This window comes from Dasypus novemcinctus, chromosome 17, assembly GCF_030445035.2.
Source record: "Dasypus novemcinctus isolate mDasNov1 chromosome 17, mDasNov1.1.hap2, whole genome shotgun sequence".
In the NCBI taxonomy this organism is placed as follows: Eukaryota; Metazoa; Chordata; class Mammalia; order Cingulata; family Dasypodidae; genus Dasypus; species Dasypus novemcinctus.
In genome coordinates this window covers 61,015,296-61,031,473 of record NC_080689.1, presented here as the reverse complement: position 1 = coordinate 61,031,473, position 16,178 = coordinate 61,015,296, and the positions used below count along the sequence as shown (strand labels likewise).

Sequence of the window (16,178 nt, the reverse complement as noted above, 5' to 3'; positions counted from 1 at the left end):
AGGTTCTTGTTTCCACATGTTTCACTGCAAGCACCATATATTCGTGCTTTCTCGTTCATTGTCCCAGAAATTTCTGTGGAGTAGGTTATATTTTTCAGAAGAGGAAGTTGAGGCTCAGTGAGAGGATGTGACTTGCCCAAGGTCACATGGCTAGTGTCAGACTCCTGTGTCTGAGTTCTTACCCACTGTCGATTTTGAATGATACCTCTTTTTAATCACAAAGAATATCAGTCCCTTCTTTCCTTGTTCATGTCACTAGAAGCTTGCATCATATCAGAGGGTTATTATCAGTTAGAGAGTGGGCTCTCTCAGATGTCAAATCTTCAGGACTAAGTTAATAGTCCTTTATGTTCCAGGTGCTAACACAATGCCTGTCCTATGAGCCATCAAGGAATATATTTGAGTGAATGAATATATTAGGAGTAACTATACTTCTTCTGCCTTTAGCACAGGGTTATGAGGAACCAATGAGATTGACACAGATGAAAATTTATGTCAGCTAAATGCTATGTGGTGTCAAGGTATCAACACCAATCACTCTCAGGTTTAACATGTTAGCTCACATGGGTTTATGATTGCTTTCCTTCAGAACAGATGGCTAACACATAAGAGCCCAGAAAGTTAGAGCTGAGGTTGCTTCAGGGGGAAGAAGGAATAAAGGGAAGGATGTGGCTCAAGCGATTGGGCGCCCGTCTACCATATAGGAGGTCCAGGGATCCATTCCTCGGGTCTCGTGCTGAAGGCAAGCTGGTTCATGTGGTGAGCTGGCACGAGCAGAGTGCCGGCCCATGTAGGAGAGCAGGCCCACAAGGAGAGCTGATGCAAGCAAGATGATGCATGAAAAAGAGACACAGAAGAGAGATAATAAAAGATGCAGCAGGACAGGGAGCTGAGGTGGTACAAGAGATTGCGCAACCCTCTCCCATTCTGGACAGTCCCAGGATTGGTTCCCGGTGTCGACTAAAGAGAAGACAAGCAGATACAGAAGAACACAAACCCAATGGACACAGAAAGCAGACAGTGAGTGCAAACACAATGGAGGATGGGAGAAATAAATACATAAATCTTAAAAACAGAAAAGAAGAAGGAGTAAAGTCTGGGGTTCTCACACTGGACTCCTGATGTACACTTCTTGCCCACTCAAGAGTTTGGCAATAAAATAGAAAAATGATATTTATGCTGTTCTTAAGGAAAACTAAGTTAATAGGTGAACTATCTCCATTTTAAGCTTCATTCCTACACAAATGTTTCTTGCGGCCTTCTATCTGCCTACCAGAAGATAACATCAAATTTACTGAGGTTTAAAAACTAGTTTTTCTTAAAAAAATCCTTTTTTTCAAGAAAAGTGGCTGATGTTTACTGTGAAAAATGCAAACAATCTAAAAGATGGGATGCACAGATCAATCTCACTCCCAGACTCACTGCTCGGGAACCATGGTTTACAATTTGGTGTGTCCTCTTCTTTTTCCTTTGCCCTTTCCTTAGAGAGTGGCAAGGCTGGGAGCTGGGGAGGAGGAGGGGCCAAGCAGATGGCAGGGAGCCAAGTGAGTGGCTGGTGTGCTTAGGAAATTGGCTATGCTTAGGAAATTTATTTGCTGGGCAAATAAATCAATATATTGAGGATAATGGGGGTCAGGATTCTCACTGTTGGAGAAGGAAATTAAAAATAAGGAAAGGGGGAAGCTAGAGAGAAATCTGAGGTGTTGAGTTGGAACTGGCAATATTAATGTGCAGTCATGGCTTTAAAAATAAACACATGCATAAGATGTGCACACACATAGATGTAGATATAGGTGTATACGTGTAAGCACACAAGCCTTCTGTAGGCTGAACCTGCCCAGTGTTTCCTCATGTTGAGACTTAGTCCGGCCTTCTTGGCAGGGATCCCATAGAAACGGAGCTCGGCTTTTCTCCGTGCATCTCATCAGGAGCTGCATGATGTTACCTGTGCCCCCACTGCTGATGCTAACCTTGATCACCTGGTCAAAGGGGTGCCTGCCAGGTGGTTTCACCCTAAACTGACTAGTTTTTCTTTTGTCATTGAGAACTATTTCGTGAGGAGCAACTCCTTGGTGTGCACTGTTGACTCCCTGATGGTGGCCAAATTGGTGGCATCTATAGTGAGAGAGCACTTTCCCTTCTCCAATTCATATCAGTATGGGCCCATGAATTTCTGGAATCAGCATAGTTTCACAAAATGGGAATTTCTTCATCTTCTTCCTTCCTCCCTCCCGGTTGGAACATCATTTCTGCAACTTAAATAGTCCAAAAAAGAATAATGAAAATGGGACAATTCATAGAAAAGGGTGATGGAGCAAATGTGATTAAATAGTAGAGAGAAGTGGAGGCAGGAGCTCTTTGTTATTATTCTTTCACCTTTTCTACAGCATTTATTTGAAAATGGATTTTTTAAAAGTTGCATGTGCAGTCAATTTGTGTCTATGCATATGTGCACGTGTATGTGAATTTATGCATATGTACAGGTGTCTTTTTGAATACACATGTAGAAATAGGGCTGGAATCGTCTACTATTGACTTGGTTCCCCGCGTCCCCCGCCCCCCTCCAGGTGCAGTCAAGTTCGGGAACCAGTGCCCTTAGTCAAGGCTCCTGGTAATCACCGGTAGAGCTAGTTAAAAAGGGGCTCCTGCCTTTAACCCTGGCGGCCCAATTCTCCCTGAGCGAGGCCTCTCCTCTGCCCAGCAGGGCAGGGGCTGTGGGGGGCGGTCCCGGCCTCGCGCTCAGCCATGGACGCTGCGCCTGAGCCGTCAGGGCCCAGCCCGGCGCCGCCGCCTTCCTGGACGCCCCGGAGGCCGAGGTGCTGCAGGACGTGCTGCGGGAGCAGTTCGGGCCGCTGCCCAGCTGGCTGCCACCTGCCGGCTCAGGCGTCTGCCCTCGGCGACTACGCGGCGACCCAGGACGTGCCTTTGGCGCTGGAGCAGCGGCGCGGGGCCAAGGCCAAGGAGCGCGGGCGTCCAGGGCCGTCGCTGCTCCGCCGCCTCCGACCCCTTCCCGCGGGCGGGCTGGCCCTGCCCTCTCAGCCTACCCGGGCGGCCGCGCTCCCAGCGGCTTCAGACCTCCTGAGGTCCCCCTCGTGCGCCTGGTTGACTGGGGAGTGACGGTGGCTTTGGTGCCCTTACCATAGCCGGCTGCTTTTTGTGCGCCCCGCGTGTGGGCTCCTCACCGCCTGGGCTTTCGCGGGAACCGGGTCCCCGAGGAGGACAGCTGAGGCTCCCAACAGCTGCAAAAATGTCTCCACCGACAGGTGCTTTTAAAGAGCTCATTAGTGCATGTGCGTTGAGCCTCAGTTTCCCTGCCCTGTGGGCTGCTCCAGTACTCAGGTCGCAAAGGACGCCCCCTTCCACCTTTTCCTCCACAATTCGGTCTCAAAGCAAATCCTAGGTGGTGTCCACAGGGAGCCAGTTCCTCTAGGGCCTGTGTCCTCCAGGGACAAGGTCATCACAGTTCCAGGACTTTAGAGCTGGACAAGAGGGTGGTGAAGTGTCACACTCCAGAGAAATGAGGTGCTGGTAGCCCAGGGCCTCTGGCCTGTCTGACAAAAAAAATTAGGCACCTCATGCTACATTTCAAGTGTCATTAACTACAGATTCTTTGGCCACTATAACATTAGCTCAGCTAGAAAAGTTTGAAGGGTTGGTGGCACAGTGCCTGAGTAGACAAGGGTGTGTCCATTTTAGTCATCGGTACCATTTACTGATGACTTTTAAGTGTTGGATGCTTGGGGAGGTATTTTTACCTGTACATTACATTGTTCACCAGAAAAAGCTACAAGGTTGGTGTCCTCCACTTTGCAGATAAACAACCTGAGGCTGAGTGATTAAACACCCTACAGGCTTTATAAGGTAGTGAATGGGGGAGGGGGTTTTCCATCTGGGTGTAGTTGACTTCGAGTTTTTAACAAAGACTCCCTAGTGCTTCTCTACCACAGTGCAGTGGGTGCCCTCTCCAGTGGGTGGGGGACGGTCAAGGGACGATGTAGACATACCCCCTGGTTCACCCACAGTGCTGAGTTTTGTGCTCCTTTTGCCCTGAAAGTCTCTGCCAGTGGTACTACTGCCCTTCAGAATATGCCTGCTTAGATTCGCCAGCCAGATCAAAGGGCTGTAGAAATGAGCTTCAAAGCCCGTTCCATGGTTTGGGGTGTCCCCAGCCTGCTGCCATTTCTCTGAGCCCCTCCCTGGCAGGCCAGAGCTTGGCTTGTTGCTCTTCTGGCCTGAAGAATAAACAGGGTGAGGCCGAGGACCCTGGAGCACACACCCAATCCCCAGACCCATTCCCTTGGGGATGACTCCCTGGTTAGAGGAAGGGTGTGAACTGTAAACTTGATGGACCTGGATTTATTGATTTATTTATTTATTTTCAAAATCAATATTTTTTTATTAGATTCAACTCTGTGTTGTATCATTCTATGCATTTTTATTTTTATTTTTATTTTTTTATTGACTTTGTAATAATATTACATTAAGAATATATATATGAGGTCCCATTCAACCCCACCCCCCCACCCCACCTCTCCCCCCCGCAGCAACACTCGTTCCCATCATCATGACACATCCATTGGATTTGGTAAGTACATCTTTGGGCACCTCTGCACCTCATGGTCAATGGTCCACATCATGGCACATACTCTCCCCCATTCCATCCAGTGGGCCCTGTGAGGATTTACAATGTCCGGTGATTGCCCCTGAAGCACCATCCAGGGCAGCTCCATGTCCCAAAGACACCTCCATCTCTCATCTCTTCCTGCCTTTCCCCATACCCATCAGCCACCATGTCCACTTTTCCCAATCCAATGCCACCTCTTCTATGTGGACATTGGATTGGTTGTGTCCATTGCACCTCTACGTCAAGAGGAGGCTCAGATTCCACATGGATGCTGGATGCCATCCTCCCACTTTCAGTTGTAATCACTCTATGCTTCATGGTGTGGTGGTTGTCCTTCTTCAACTCCATCTTAGCTGAGTGTGGTAAGTCCAATAAATCAGATTGTAGGTGCTGGAGTCTGTTGAGGCTCAGGACCTGACTATCACATTGTCAGTCCAGAGATTCAAATCCCTTAAATATATCTTAAACCCCAACATTAACTGCACCTCCAGCACATTAGCATGAAAGTCTTATGAAGAGAGATTCCATCTGAGTCCAGATTCATCACACATAAACACCATTTCCAAAGAGGGGCCATCTGACCTGGTAATTAACCCCATCAGCCATGAGCATAACTCCCATGGGTCTCTTTAGCCCTCAAAGGAACCAATATCTGGGGGTTGTATCTGCTTTATCTGTCTCTCTGACTCTGCTCAGTTGTGCATAAGGGCAATCCTTCTGCCAGCCTCCAGACTCTTTTTTAGAGACTCGTAGCCATATAAACTCATTTCTCCTTTCCATTTCCCCCTTACATTAGGTCAAACAGCATTTTAAAATCATGTAATTTTATGTAGACAGGGATATTCTGCTGATCCGCATTGAACCTTCCGTATAAGGTCATTTTCCAGTTGCATCATCAGTTGGTAGTTGATAGTGGTCCCTCGGTGCCAGGGAGGCTCATCCCCAGGTGTCATGTCCCACGCTGGGGGGAAGGCATTGCATTTACATGCTGAGTTTGGCTTTGAGACTGGCCACATTTGAGTAACATGAAGGCTGACAGGAGGAAATTCCCAGGCGCAATGTTGCTCTAGGCCTTGTTCTTATTTTAGGCTTATCAGCTCACAAGCATAGTCATTAGCGTCAGGGGCTCACTGTTGAACCCTCACTCCCTCCCTGTCCCTGCCGCTGCACCTGGGAGACTGTCGCTGCTCCCCTAGGGACCACGACAGAGCACCACTGGCCAGGAACCCAGTACCCCCTCTGCTGTGGTTTTTAATTGTTGCCACTATGAGTATATCCAAACATTACCATGCAGCTGCACACCTCAGGGTCCTGGGACTCACTCACTCTCCACCCTTAGCAGGTTCCCCTGAATGCACTTCATTCTGAAGCTAGAGCTGCAGGCCCGGCCCATCTCACAACCCAGGGGGAATTGTGACCTCCAGCAGGGAGGCTCTAGGACTGACACTCTGAGGCAAAGGCTCTTTCTCAGGATCCAGGGACCATATTCTGGTGTGTGGGGTTGGTGGCAGCCCCACAGGGTGTGAGCTTGCTTTGGGCAGGACCCGTGAAGCGACTTTGTTCCTGTTTGTTCGTTTGCTTCATCCTTCCTTCCGACATGCTTGCAGAACTTCTCTTCTGTGGGTTCCCCTCGCCCCCGCCATCCTCCTCCATTTCTGGGTGCTGTGGTCCCAGCTGGACTACCTGGCTGTGTGATGCCACAATGCCCCAGGTGCCCCTCTCGTCTCAGGTGCTCCTCCTTCTTCTCCAGAATCCCTGTGTGATAAGCACGGCCGTTGTTCTCACCCACAGGACAGACAGAGAGACTGAGGGGGCAGGAGCTCGCAGCACACGCTCGTCCTGGACACTGGCTTCTCCCGCAGGGACGGGCCCCGCGGCAGTGGTTTCTGTGGCCCCAAGATGAGGAGGTGAGTAGAGGCCACGCTGGTGTTGGCGGTGGTGGCCGTGCTCTCCCCCTCGTGGCTCTCCTTGTTGTGGGCGAGCCCCTCGCGCATCCGAACCCCAATGGCTCTTCCTCCTCGTCCTTCACAAAGCCCTCTAGGGACCCCGAATGCCCCCAGAGGGTCCCTCCACCTCCAGCCCCAGGTCTGGGCCAGATGCTTCCTGGGACCCCAATGGCTCTTCCTTCTCGTCCTGCACAAAGCCCTCTAGGGACCCCGAATGCACCCAGAGTGTCACTCCACCTTCAGCCCCAGGTCTGGGCCAGATGCTTCCTGGGACCACACAGAGGCCACCATCCAAGGGGGGAGGCTCCTCTCCAGAATCAAAGCTCATGAGGGAAGACCCTGAGAGGGGCTTGCAGCCAACTCCCCCCTTCTGGAATCCAACCGCTAGGGGGTGTGTGCACCTGTCCCCAGGCCCCAGGTGAGACGTGGTGTTGACCCAGGAGTGGGGTCTTTCAATTCTACAGACTGCTAGGGTGTGTGCACCCTGTCCCCAGGCCCCAGGTGAGAGGTGGTGTTGACCCAGGAGTGGGGTCTTTCAGTTCAACAACCTCGGGCAGATTCCTTATTCCAGGAGTTTCAGTTCCACCTGGGAGACACCACCTGGCCACCACCTGTGGAACCAGACAGTGAGTAGCCACAGTGGAGGGAGGGAGGACCGGAAGGGAGCCAGTGTCGGGAGGCCCAGAACCCAGGACAAGCCTCTCCCCTGCCATCCCCAGGCCCCTCAGTGGGTCTGGCCTCTTTAGAGGAGGGCATAATCCATTTTTTCTCAATGTAGGTATATTGAGTGTAATGAGCATCACAAAGTGCACATAAAGTGCACAACCTGTTTTGATATGTGTACACCCATGAAACCATCACCACAGTCAAGACGCTGAACACATTCACCACCTGCCCTACCCCCGCCAAAGTTTGTAACCCTTTGTAATACCTCTACTCCATTTTCCATTCTCCCCAGCCAACTGCGGCTCTACTTTCTGTCTCTGTGGATTAGTTTGCATTTTCTCCTTATAGACATAGAAGGGATCGACTGGACATACTCTTTTTTTTCTCCTCTGGCTTTTTCCACTCAGCATAATTATCCTGAGTTTCACCCATGCCGTGGCGTGCACAGTAGTTCATTTCTTTTTATTGCTGAGCAGTGTTCCATTTTATGGCTACGCCACGACTTACCCACTTAGCTGTTGACGGGATTTGGGTTGTTTCCAGTTTTTTATTTCAAATCTGCTCTGTCTAGTTAAAAAATGGGTTTGTCATCTTGTTGAATACTGAGAATTCTTTATGTATTCTAGATACAAGTCCTATATCATATGTGTGCTTTGCAAATATCTTCTCTCAGTCTGCTTGCCTTACCCAAGGTCATGAAGATATTCTCCCATTTTCTTCCAGAAATTTTAAAGTTTAGGTCAATGATTCATTTTGAGTTATTGTTTGTGTAAAGGCGTGAGGTGTAAAGTTCACTTTTTTAAAAAAAGATTTATTTATTTTATTTATTTATTCCTTCCTCCCCCCCCCCCCGTTGTCTGTTCTCTGTTTCCATTCACTGCATGTTCTTCTGAGACCACTTCTATCCTTATCAGCGGTACCGAGAATCTGTGTTTCTTTTTCTTGTGTCATCTTCTTGTGTCAGTTCTCCTTGTTGCAGTGCCACTCCAGGGCAGCCTGCACTTTCTTTCATGCTGGTTTGCTCTCCTTACAGGGCACACTCCTTGAGCTTGGTGCTCCTCTGCATGGCACAGCACTCCTTGCGCGCATGAGCACTGCGCATGTGCCAGCTCCACATGGGCCAAGGGGGCCCAGGGTTTGAACCATGGACCTCCTGTGTGGTAGGTGGTCACCCTATCTGTTGGGCCAAGGGCACTTCCCTGAAGCTCATTTTTATTTGTTGGCTATTACTATTCAATTGTTCCAGGGCTATCTGTTGAAAGGATTATGCTTTCTCCACTGAATTGCCTTTGCTTCTTTGTTGAAGATCAACCTGGACTTCCTTTCTGTTCTTCTCACACCTGCAAAGGCCAGGTGGTCTCCCACTTCCCCTAGCCAGGGCTTGAGGAATAGGGCAAGGGTCCTGGGGGAGGATGGAACCAGGCGGTGACCATGGATGTGTGAAATTGAGTCCTTGCTCATGAGGAGAGCCAAGGGTGATGGCAAGACTGGGGCAGTGGCAGGTTGGCTTGCTGGGAAAACTCTGCAGAGGAAAGGGCTGCAGTTTCCTTGAATGGCCCTGGTGGCCAAGATCTCTCACTCAGGACTCTCATATCCCCAAATTGCTCTGAAGGGACTCTTGTCCTCTGTTTTCTGTAGGGGTGCCCAGCCCTTTCAGAGGCAATTTCAGCTCAGAGGCCCTGTGTGACCTGAAGGTGTGGCACATCTGCATCATAGCACTGCGGATTGAACAGGGGCCTTCAGCCAGGAGCACCTATTTTGTTCCTATTGTGTTTCCCCCCCTGAATTTGTAATCAGAAAATTTGTTTGTGGTCTAATGGTTTTCAGGAGTAACAATGATAGGTCAAGAGGCTCAATGGTTGTTGTACAAATATAGCTCAGGACTAAACATGGGCCTTATTCACATCTTCTTTTTCTCTATGACTCTTCTAATGGTGAAATTTCTGTGGAATTAAACTTCAACAGCTCTAAGTTATATAATGAGTTATTTTCAAGTTCAGTTACAACAGCAAAAGCATCCAAGTCTCACCAGCATGACTTTTGGTGTGTGTGGGGGTAACTAGTTTACAGTAAGCAACAATTTCAATGCTTTGGATCCATTAGTTCATGTGTGATAGCTAATTAGGTCTTTGGCTATTGCTTGGTCCAGGGTCAGGGAGACGACAGGCCACGGGGGGTGCTCTCAGGGCCGTGGTGTAGGCATCTCCCCATGGAAATCTTTAGAACACGCTGATTGATCTCTATGCTTCCCCATGAAATGGGCCTCTTTGCATTTCCTCCCCTGAAGATTCCCAACATTTTGGCCCAGTGGCTGAGATAAAGAAGCTCTCCAGCTGTTTAAAGAGCATTCTAGCACCTGGGCTGTGGCGATGCAGATGCCGAAGTACGAGGTGGACAATGTCTGTTCTCAGATCCAGATGCTTAGCAGCCACATGGAAAACACCAGTGCTGACATCCGGATGGTCAAAGATGTTCTAGAGGATGCTGGCACCTGTCATATCCAGACCCAGATGTTAAGAAATTCCTTGGAGGGGTCTGATGCTGAGATACAGAGCCTAAAGAGAGCTCTGGAGAATGCAAACCCATTGAATTCCCAGACCCAAGATTTCTTACAAAGCAGTTCAGAAAACACCAGGGTTGTACCCCACATGTGAAGCCGAGGCCTAGAAAATGCCAACGCTGAAATTCAGGTGTTAAAGGCAGGTTTACACTTTGCAAATATGAGTTTACAGAATGCCAGTGTTCAGACCCACCTTTTGAAAGACAACCTGCACAAGGTCAGTGTTTTAAGGACCCAGCACCAGGTTTTAAGCAGCAGTATGGAAGGGCCTAATGCTGAGATCTAGAGGCCCTGGGGAGGTCTGGGAAATGCAAGTGCTTTCAATTCCCAGACCCAGAACTTTATAAAAGGCAGTGTAGAAAACAGCACTTTTGAGATCCAGTTATTAAGAGGTCGGTTGGACGGGGCTGGTGAAGTGATTCAGTTGTTAAAAAAGATTTGGAAACTGCCTTTGCCCAGACCCAAATGACAAAGGGCAGGATGGAGCAGACAAAAGTTGATCTCCCAGGAATAAGAGCAGTATTGGAAAATGCCAGGGGAGTTAGAGACCCTAACACAAGGAATGAAGGGTGCTGCCTTAAATTCCCAGACCCACATGTGAGAAAAGAGACTGCAGGAGGCACAGGCTGAGATCCAGAGGCTACAAGTTAATGTGAGTAATACCAACTCACTAAACGTGAAAATCCAGGAGCAGGTGAATAGCCTGGAGACCCTCCGCGCAGCCTGTGCTTCACAGGAGCAGCTACAAAGGACCCAAAGTAAGTGGTAGGGAGAGTCCACCATGCAGAGGGCGGAGTTGCTGGGATGTTTCTGCCCATTTAGCCTCAAGGATGTGTCTCTTCTGGGAAAGAGCAAGGGTGGTGGAGAGAGGACAAATCCAATAAACGCCGCGGCTCCTCTGTGCCCAGGCAGTAGCGCAGAAGACATGAGAAACTATGTCCCTGCTCTCAGGTGGCTTATAATCTCTCCACAAAATTTCACCTTTTGCAAACCAGATCTTTGTGATGAAGGTGTGTGGTAATGGCAGAGTGTACTTGTAGGGCCAGACAACCTGTTTGTGACCTCCAGCTATCACAAACGGTGTGAACCTGAACAAGTTCCTTACCTTTGCTGAGCTTCACCTGCACAACGGGGGCAATAGGATTTGCTTCACAGGGAGGATCAAATGAATCAACATACGTAACGCACTTAACCTTGTAGCCAGCATTCGCGCATGTGTCTGACAAAACTTTCATGAACATCTACCATGTGTCAGGGGGTTAAAGATGAATAAGACATGATGCCTGCTCTTGAGAAGGTTACAAGATGCAAGATGGAGACAGACCTGTAAGCAAAGTCATATAGATTGGTGGAAGAGCTGTTAAGTTAGAAGCAAGTACTGGGAACTGAGACGGGGGGAGGCAAAAAGAAGGGGAGAAGGGACCTTTTGTGGAAGGGCGGAAAGAAATCTATTATCTTTCTATCTAATCATCTATGTAATCTATCTATGCAAGTTTCAAAAAGCAAAACCTTTCCTGCATGAACTCACTCTGACATTTTATATTCTATTCTTTAATAAAAGAGCAAAGCTTGTCAAAACTGATAAACCAAATTTATGACCCATTAATGAGTTGGTGATTGCAATTTGAAAAACCCTGGGCTACAGGGGTGGCCAGGGCTGGAGAGACACGGGCTAGATTGGAAGGCCTCTGAGTAAGCTTGGCTTTCATCCTCCAGAAAATGAGGAGCCACTGAAGGGTTTTAAGGAGAACCCTGAGGTTCTGACTTGGGTGACTGAACAGAGGGGTCCCCAACTGAGGAATAAAGGAGGAAGAGGAGCAGCAAGGTTTGGACATGCTGGCTGCGGTGCTTTGGGGGACATCCAAGTGGACATCGCCTGCAGGCTGTCTGGAGTTGAGGAGAGAGGACAGGCCTGCAGGCATAGGCTTGGGTGCCCGGGTATGTTGGTTCTGGTTGCAGCAGTCGGAGAGGCGGTTTGCATGAGACAAAACACAGAAGAGGGCTTAGGGTGGGGTCAGGAATCAAGGTTCAGGGGTCAAGAAGGGAAAGACGTGTGTGTGAACCAACTGAGGACAGGGGATTTGGGAGATGTGCATGTGGGAAAGCCAAAAGAGGAGAGAATTTCAAGATGGGAGTGGTCAGTTCTGGCACATGACAGAGAGGCCATGTAAAATAAGAACCGAAAAGCATCCAGCGAGGCTAGGCAATTAATAAGTCATTGGAATGAAATTTCGGTGGAAGCAGATCATGGTTGTTGGGCGTGAATCGATCAGGTGTATAAGTCTGTCAAGGAACATAGCTGAGAGGGAAGGTGAGAAGGGGGGAGGAGTAAAATTCAAATCATCTCTTCCTCCATTACAACATCTATCTGTTAATTATAGACAGTGTGGCAAATATTAAAAAATTGCAAGATGAGAAAACAAGCATCAGTATTGCCATGAAAATTTGCCTGCTTTCCATCAGAACCACTTGCTAATATTTTGGTGAACTTGAGAGTGAGTTTCTAGATTCAGATAGGCTTCACCTGAGTTCAAGGAAGGGGAACAGGAAAGAGGTGGAGGCTGAAGAAAGGGAGGAGAGTCAAATGCATGTTGCATGACTGGCCTTGAAGGAGTTTGGGATGGTACTTGAATCTCTGAGGCTGGGAGGGGAGCAGGTGTGGAAGTTGGTGTCCATGTGCAGCTGTGGAACACAAGACTGCGAGAGCTAGTGTTAACCACATCTCTTTTGGGGTGGCATAGGAGGTCACTTGCTAAGGAGGAGGATGCCTGTAGGGAGCTGGGGGAGAGAAGGGATGGTTGGGAGAAGCTGCTAGAGAGATGGGGGCTGACAAATGAGGACTTGGCAGGCAGTGCCGAGCCCCTGCTCTTTCCCCTGTTTCCAGTTGAGTCTAAGGAATCACTGGCCATGCGGACCAGTGCCTGGAAGTCTTTCCTCCTTCCTGCCTCTCCTCGAGCCCCACTGCTGCCCTCCTGCTTTAGTATGGACTGAGAGGTGCTCCTTCCTGGCTGTGCATTGGAGTCGCCCAAGCACATGCCTGGGACTCATGTACAGAAATCTTATGGATTTTGGTCTGGGATTTAGCCTGAGCACCACGAAGTTTTAAAACATGGGCAGTCAGGGTGCAGTATCATTACTTTAACTTTTCCTTAAAGGGCCAAATAGTAAAATTGAGACATGTGGGCCACTGTCTCTGTAATGGCTCCTCAGTGCTGTCCTCTTGCACTGCTGAAGCATCCAAAGAGAACATGTAAATGAATGGGTGTGGCTGCTCCAGTGACACTGTTTATAAAAGAGGCTGCTGGTGGGCCCTAATTGGGTTGGGTTTGGATGGCTGGTTCTGAGGCCTCAGAGAGCATAAGAATCACATGCGGCCTTGTTAAAAACAGACGATTCAGAAACAATTTCAGAAAAAGCAGTTCTGCGCTGGGCCTGAGAAGGGGCATTTCTGCCACGTTCCCAGGAGGCGCGATGCTGCTCGTCCAGGGAACACACTTTGAGAATGCCTGGTCCACGCTGTCTGTCTCTTCCTGAGATCTTTGCATTTGGGTTCTGATGGATGTTTCTCGCCAGGATGGGATGGTCTTTTTTTCCTGTTGTGTCTTCACATTATACCACTTTGAAATATTTACAGTGCAAACCTGAGCCATTGGGTAAAACCCTTCAGGGCCTCCCATTGCTCACAGGGAAAAATCCAAATTCCTTGTTATGTGCATAAGATGTAGTGCTGGAAGCCTCTCCAGGCTCCTCTCCCACCCCTTGCATGGGGGCCATAGCCCAGGTTTGCACATGTCAGCTCCAGCCATGTGGTTTCATGCCTGCCTGCCTTTGTACCTGCCACTTCCCCTGTCTGGAAGGCTTTTCTTGGACCTGATCACCTGGAAAATCTTCCTCAGTTTTTTTTTTTTTTTTTAAAAAGTGATTTTCTGATTAAAAATTTTAAATTTTAGAGTAGTTGTAGGTTTACAGGAAAATCCTGCAGAAAGTTCAGAGCTTTGCCCATGATTAACGTTCTCCCTTAGTGGGTACATTTGTTACAATCGATGAACCAATATTATTATAATCATATGATTAACTATAGTCCATAGTTTAGAGTAGGGTTCACTCTTTGTATTGTACAGTTCTTTGTTTTCTTAAAATTTTTTATTGTGGTAACATGTATATAACATAAAATCTCCCATTTTATCACTTTCTGTATATACATTCACCAATATTGTGCTACCATCGTCATCTTTTCTGCTTGGAAGCTTTCCTTGGCCCCAAATGGAAACTCTCTACCAATTAAGTATTAATTCCCCATTCCCCACCCCTTCAGTTTTTTTTTTTTTTTTTATGACTCATCTCAAGGAACATCTCATCCTGGATTCCCTTCCTAAGCAACCCCCCCAGCCCAGGTGACAGAGACGACACCCTCTTTCCTGCCTCTATTCTAACCTGCACGTGGTGTTTAATTAGTACATTTTCCATCTCCTTCTTACATCTTTCTCACTTCACAAGACTGTAAATTCCTCAAGGGCATGAATCTTGTCTTATTGGTCTTTTTATAACAGTCCCCGGCTCATAGAAGCTAAGGAATGTAGAACAATGAATGTATGAATGTTGAAGATATGAATGAAGAAATGAGTGTTGTGGCTCCATTTCAATACCTGCGGTAGAGATGATACTAAAGAGCAGGATGTGGTGAGAGGGATGGAGGAAAGAGCTGAGACTTGGGGCTCCTGGTGACAGGATGAGCTCTTAGTGTGTGACACCTGTGAGGGCAGGTAGAGCAGGTGATGAGGAAGTCCTGGGATAGTCCTGGGTGTGGGCAGCCAGAGTGGATGGAGATCAAGTCAAGGAAGTAAAGGAGTCCCTGGATGGATGAACAAATTCCTAGACTGATGGTGGGAATTGAGATGGAGAGGACTGTACGGTGGCAGCAGTGAGATGGGAAATAAAGTGACATGATCACAAAACACATGTCTCAGCAGAGAGTTTTTCTTGGTAGCAGAGCTGAGTGTCCCAGGAGTACTGAGCTAGGCGTCTTGAGCTGCAGCTCCCTGGGGAATTGGGTAGTTGGACGGAGGCGTGGTCTCAGCACCACTTGCCCTTGGGGAACCGAGCCTCAAGGACGTGGGCCTCAGTGGCCAGCCGCTGGCGGGTTCAGGAAGGCCAGCTCTGGGACATCCGCCATCAGCCCCTGGTTCCCTTTCCTCCCACCTCTGCTGCAGCTCAGCATCTCTGGTTGCTCCTGCAAGGCTGGAAGTTCTTCAGGGGGAGCTTGCATTACTTTTTGGATGTCAAGAAGTCTTGGAGGAGGCTGAGCAGTTCTGTGTGTCCCAAGGAGCTCACCTGGCATCGGTGACCTCTGAGGAAGAGCAGGTCAGAGCTGGGGGCCTGGGGTGGTTCTGACAGGGTTGGTGAGTGACAAGGGCCTTTGATGCTTTGACCTTCTTCTTCTAGGGGAGGGCACAGCCCATAACCTTCATGTCTCCTGTCAGGCAGGGAACAATACTGAATTCCTCTGAGCATCTTGCACTGGAGGTGGAAACCTGGACAACAAACCCCACTGTCCTCAGTGACTGAGGGAGATTCCCTGAGGTCGACAGATGTCAGTAGCAGGGCAAGGCAGAGGTCGGTGGTAGGGTGGGCACCCTGAGAGCATGAGGGAGCATGCTTTTCCCTCAGCCCCTCAGGTCCCTTTGGGCTTCCTCTCCAGTCATCAGGCTTGATTTTTTTTATCCCCCCTCCCCCCTTGAGGCTTGCTTGCCATATGCTCTCTGTGTCCATTTGCTGTGCATTCTTCTGTGTCTCTGTAATCATTCATTTTAAAATTTATCCCACTGCCCCCTTGAGGCTTCTTTGCCGTCTGCTCTCTGTGTCCATTTGCTGTGTGTACTTCTGGGTCTCTGTATTCATTTATTTTAAAGTTTATCCTGCCCACCCCCCTTGAGGCTTGCTTATGGTCTGCTCTCTTGTCTATTTGCTGCGTGCTTTTCTGTGTTTCTACTTGCCTCCATTTTGCTGTGTCACCTTGCTGAGTCGGCTCTCCGTGGGCTTGCAGGCCAGCAGCTCTCTGTGAGGTACGGGTGAGGCTGCCTTCACAAACAGGCCCCAGGACACGAACCCAGGGCCTCCCATATGGTAGATGGAAGCTCAACTGATTGAGCCACGGCAACTTCCACAATCTTGACTTTTTTAAATGAAAAAGTTGAATGTTTTATTAGTAGGATAATAAGCAATAGTTACAATATCATATAAGGCTTATGATAACAATGTTACCCTTGAATTACATAATTTTTAGAAGTAGTTTTTATTTTCAGGTCATTTTGTGAATTCTGACTATAATAACTATATTGTAGCCTAAGTCACAGGGCGCTGTGAAAAAAATACTGTATTATGT

General features: G+C 48.5%; 1 pseudogene; it reads left to right on the top strand.

The window, feature by feature from the left end:
• The first annotated feature begins 9,605 nt into the window (after window positions 1-9,605).
• Window positions 9,606-16,178, top strand: part of LOC131273746 (factor in the germline alpha-like) — a 37,118-nt pseudogene continuing 30,545 nt past the window's right edge.